The sequence below is a fragment of the Artemia franciscana genome, chromosome 3 (assembly GCF_032884065.1).
Source record: "Artemia franciscana chromosome 3, ASM3288406v1, whole genome shotgun sequence".
NCBI lineage: Eukaryota > Metazoa > Arthropoda > Branchiopoda > Anostraca > Artemiidae > Artemia > Artemia franciscana.
This window is the reverse complement of record NC_088865.1, coordinates 25,306,377-25,311,339: the sequence shown is the minus strand read 5'-3', so window position 1 is coordinate 25,311,339 and position 4,963 is coordinate 25,306,377. Positions and strand designations below refer to the sequence as shown.

At 33.6% G+C, this 4,963-nt stretch overlaps 1 long non-coding RNA gene across 1 annotated transcript in view; it reads right to left on the bottom strand.

Moving 5' to 3' along the window:
- The window catches only part of LOC136024632 (uncharacterized), a 4,183-nt gene extending 353 nt beyond the window's left edge, over window positions 1–3,830 (bottom strand). The window contains exons 1-2 of the long non-coding RNA XR_010616865.1: window positions 3,709–3,830; window positions 1–296 (exon numbers count right to left, since the gene is read on the bottom strand). The exon at window positions 1–296 is cut by the window's left edge and continues 353 nt beyond it. This is a non-coding gene — a long non-coding RNA (uncharacterized LOC136024632). The remainder of the gene's footprint in view (window positions 297–3,708) is intronic.
- Between the last annotated feature and the right edge of the window lie 1,133 nt (window positions 3,831–4,963).

Here is a 4,963-nt window from a genome sequence, read left to right as displayed (position 1 = left end):
TTTCCACCTTTATTTAAATAATTCAAAGACCTTAGTACTATTCACTTGGTTTGCATATTTTCCTTGTCATTGTGTTATGGAAAAACTTCACTGACGAAGGAACATAATTCTGTGCTTGTAGTTTGAGCTATTTTACCATTTCCATACATCCGCCCACTAAGGGATGTCTCTGAATATGATCTTTCCATTGCTTCAACCCAGCGTCGAGTCTCTGGGTCATTTCTTGGAGGTGGAAACGGTGGAATATCTGGTAGATCACCCTGCTGCAACTCACAGCAACAATCTACACTGCTTGGCTAAAAAAGAGAATAGATTGATTGGGTAGTACTGAATCATATTTTAATAAATAATTCTTTGTTAAAAAGAGATTCTAACAATGGAAAGCCTTTATTTGTTAACATATGGATACCATAGTGGCTCATAGATTTCTGAGATAGTCTCACTATGTATTTTACGTGAGTTCTAGAATGGTCATATAGGACCAAAAAGGGGTAGCCAACCTTGTCTTTGTACTGATTAAATCACACAAAATATAATTCTTTACAACAAATAAAGATCTGTCAATTTTCTGACAAGAAAAAGCGACATTGTCAAACTTTACCCCGGACAAAAGGTCTGCAGGCTTGCTGCCCCCCCCCCCAACTAAAAATTCTTTTGAGCTTTTTCGCATATATTTTTATGAATTTGTAAAAATTTTAAAATATTTCTAAAAGTGAACAGCGAAAGAAAATAATCTTATGAAGTCTGGCAGCTTTTTTCGTAGTAAATTTCAGTAAAATATCAAGTGTTATAGTAAAGTGAGACTTGAGCTTTCACGCCGATAAAGAAAAACAATAAAACACGGTTTTACACTTTTATTTTACTATTGCAGTTTTATCGTGTTGATTATTACAGAGGCTGCATTTCAACCAACAAGCTTAACATTTATGTCTTTGTTTTTTGTGTTTTTTTTTGCAATTCGTAATGTAGACCTTGTGATGCAAAGGCCCCTCTCGATCTTAACGCGTTCTGCAAGTCAGTACAAAAATTATTTAAAGTAACAAGAACAGCGACCGAAAACGTCTTTTTCCTCGTTCCATGTTAGGTCTATTCATTCCTGAAAAAGGAGATTTTGTAAGATTTTATCTTGGTTGGTTGTTATTCAACAATTAAGATAATTTTGTTCGTGTAAATTCTCTCCTTTATTGCCAGACTGAATCGCGTAATAATAAAACAAGCGAAGATCTTTCCTGTCTACACTAAAAACCAGACACAACACTTGTACTGCCCATCTTAAGCTTTCATAGAGTCAAGTATTTAAATAAGCAATCGGGCTGTGTAATCCTTTGCTTCTGAACAAGTACAGAGCAGTGAGAATACGGCAAAAATAAATAAAGAAAAATGATGTTTGTAAAATCAGAAGACTAAAAGGATTCTATCGATATATCAGTAGTCAACTATAGGATAAATATAACAAAATATGATAGCCTAATTTGTCTTTCTAAAAATATTTTGCTGTGGTAGTTCAATTAATGCATGACTTAATGCATAGCTCATAGTTTTAGCTGTTCAGTGATATATAAATTTCCTTTTAATTTCTATTTGGAAACAAGAAATTAAGATTCTATTCTAATTTATTTCCAATCATTCAGTCCCTATTTTTTTCCGTTTGTTAGCCCAGTTTACTGCCAATTAATGGCAATGTTTATTTTTTACTATAACAAATAGAAAAGCTGAACTTTCTATATCTACATTATGATATATTTTACACTCATTTTGTGCTGACTTTTTACACACGTTTTTTATTTTCAAACTAGGCGCCCATGAGTGTAAAAACTGTTTATCTGCGTTAAAGATCTTTTCATCAAAAAACTTCTGATTTTCCTAATTTCTTGTCTGTGGCCGTGTAAATTCCCACTTAACAGATATAAGGAATTAATTTTTGTTTCTAGCGTCCTTGATACTTTGAAATTGTGGCACAGAACATGGTTATTTTATATTATTCTATTTTTCGTTTAATTGAAACTCCCCCCAAACGTTCCACAAAGGTTTCACCTTAGTAGCCTTAGTGTCATCAGTAACAGTAACTGTAGTGCTAACATTTATAGGAAACGTATTGCCTTCTGGTGACTTGAACATCCTTCTTATCCAGTCCTAGAAGTTTCAACTTAACAAAATAAGCTGTTGATACGACAATGATGATGTATTCATTTGATAACCTGTATATTTACATGCTTTTTTGATTTTAACCTTAATGCTCTTAGCCTTACAACTAGTTGCAATATAGGTGGTAGTTGAAGTAGTAGCAGTAGTAGAAGTAGTACATGTAGCAGCGGTAATGGCATTAGTAGTAGCATGCACATATTGCCTTTTGGTCAATTGATTTTCCCCTTTAAGCATTTTCTGAAAGTTCCAGCTTAATAGTAAAATCCATTCTTGAGATACACCCTTTTGACAATTTAATGTCTTTTGATTTAGTTCTCATTATTTTAAATGGAGCACTGTGGTTGTAGTAATAGCATCAGTGGTGGGAGTTTTAGTTCCTAAGTTACAACCTTTTGACAGCCCATATACACATAACGTACATAAGTCCTTTTTATGTGATTTTTAGACTATTTTAAAGAAAATGGCTATTCGAAATTTCTATCGGATGCATTTGGGGACAAAACATGGGGTGGAGCTATTCGTCTTCCTATCACTTGACTCTTAAAAAGGACGCTAGGAGTTCTGACTCCAATTCAAAGAGCCTCATCTGAAGTTTATTCGACCACCCTTTCCCTAAAAATCTCAATTGTTAACAATTGGCAACTAATATAACTCATAGCCCTTGCCCTCTAGGGTACGAGTCAGATACTAGTTTTAAAAATTTTCGATATAAAATATTTCCTTCTTCTTTTTATTTTGCTTTAAAGCAACTGATTGACTCTTAACTTTACACATTAAATATGACTTCTATCTAAAAATTAGGATTAATATTGAAACATACAAAAAATTTCTAGCTATAAGAAATACGTTATATACAAATTTTCTATTTTAGAAAAATCAATCAAAAGCTAAATTAATGCGTCTACCTAAAAGTTTGGTGGTTTAAGCCCCTGTGGGACTAGAATCTAATTGACAGTGAGATAACGAAAAAGAATTACAAATACAATGATGAAAAATTCATAAAAAATTTTAGTCAGCAATTGAAAACAAGAATGGATACATGGGAGAATTTTTCCATATTTCTATTTAAGCGCCTTTTCTACCAATCTATTAACAGCTAATATGGACGCTTTTGTTCCTCAAGTGTTCCAATTTTAAACTTATTTACGATTTTACATCCCATACTTTTCCAGAGTTAGTGGATAGAGGCCTTCATTTTTGGATTGAGATGGCATCGACGTGCTCTTTTTTCAGAAGCCATCAACAATGTGAAATAATCTTTTTCAAGGACAGGGGATAGTTTTATCAACAATCCCAAAAACAGGTGAAGCATACGAAATACTTGTCATAAGAATTTGAGTACTTAATTGGAAGACTGAGCCCAAAGTAACCTGATACCCTTCAAGTTACGTTCAATGAGAACTTGTCACTCCTCACTACTCTCAAATCGCTATTTTAAGCTTTTTGATACAGATTAAACTCAAAAATCACAGTTTTACGTTTCGATAACCAGTATCCTCAGTATATTTAATATGATTGATCCTAATAAAAAAACATCCTTGTTTAAGAAAGAGTAAAACAAACCTTTCGTCTCCGTTCTATTGTTGCTTTAAATTCTTGGTCTAATAAGTAAAAAGAGACAGCAGGCCAAAAGGACCCAAGGAGATTACACCAAGAAGATATTGATTCGGCCCACAAAGGAATCTAAAAAAATTAAATCAGTATAGGCAAACTGTTAACGTATATGAGTTGATGCAAAACGATTATAAGAGAACTAATTTCTTTACCATCTTGCATAAGGAATGAAGCTTTGGAATTATAGTTTTGAGTTTACCCAAAGTAATCGTTTATTGTTTATACTTCTGTGTCCGTTTTGACTTTTTTTTATTGTTGTTGTAAAACTGAGTATCAGTTTTATCAGTGATTTTTGAACTTAAGAGCTATTCTGATAGCTAATTACGATCTCAAAGCGACATGAATCCTTTTTGATGGATGTTGTTTGATGGTGCGGTAGAGTGACATGTGGTTGGATGAATGGAAGTGAAAATGCACCTTTTTCGTTTTTTCAGTATTATATAAGGCTCTTACTGGACCTTTACAAAATCTTTTGGTATTTACTGCATTCCCATTTTTCTAGTCAGGGTAGTAAATACCATAGATTACAACTGGCATAATTAGGAAGAGTTAAATTCTTAATTTTAGTTTTGGTATTCGTCGAGAGGGGCGTACAAAGGGCTACTAAATCAGATTTTAAGAGAGTTTTTCCTCCGGGTATAATTTCCACTCAGCTATACTTACGTTGTTTAGATCTCCGCTTCGACCCAACTGTCTAGCGTGGTAGTCAGAGGTATTTTTAAGGTATAGCTAGGTGTGGGATTAATTATCGGAAAGAATCCTAATTCTGAGGTTTTTCTGACTGATTTAGGCAATAGATGCTAGTCCATAGCTATAGCCTATATCTATTCTCGTTTAGATAATGGGCTAGCCTACTGACAGTAGTGAGGTCTTTTTGGATCCCATGAAGCCCTAGAAACCAGACCCCTCAAGGCCCTAGCAACCAGCAGATGTTGTTGATTATTGACATATTGCGTACACCTGGTTGTTCGTAATAATTTAGGGATTGTTTTTTCTTTGAGATTTTGTTTTCAAGCTTGTTACGTCATTAAATAAAAAAAACAATTTTTTTAAATGAAAGTAAGGAGCGACATTAAAACTTAAAATGAACAGAAATTACTCCGTATATGAAAGGGGCTTTTCCTCCTCGACACCCCGCTCCTTACGCTAAAGTTTTTTATTGTTTTAAAAAGTAGAGTTGCGAGAAAGAATCAAACTTTAGTGC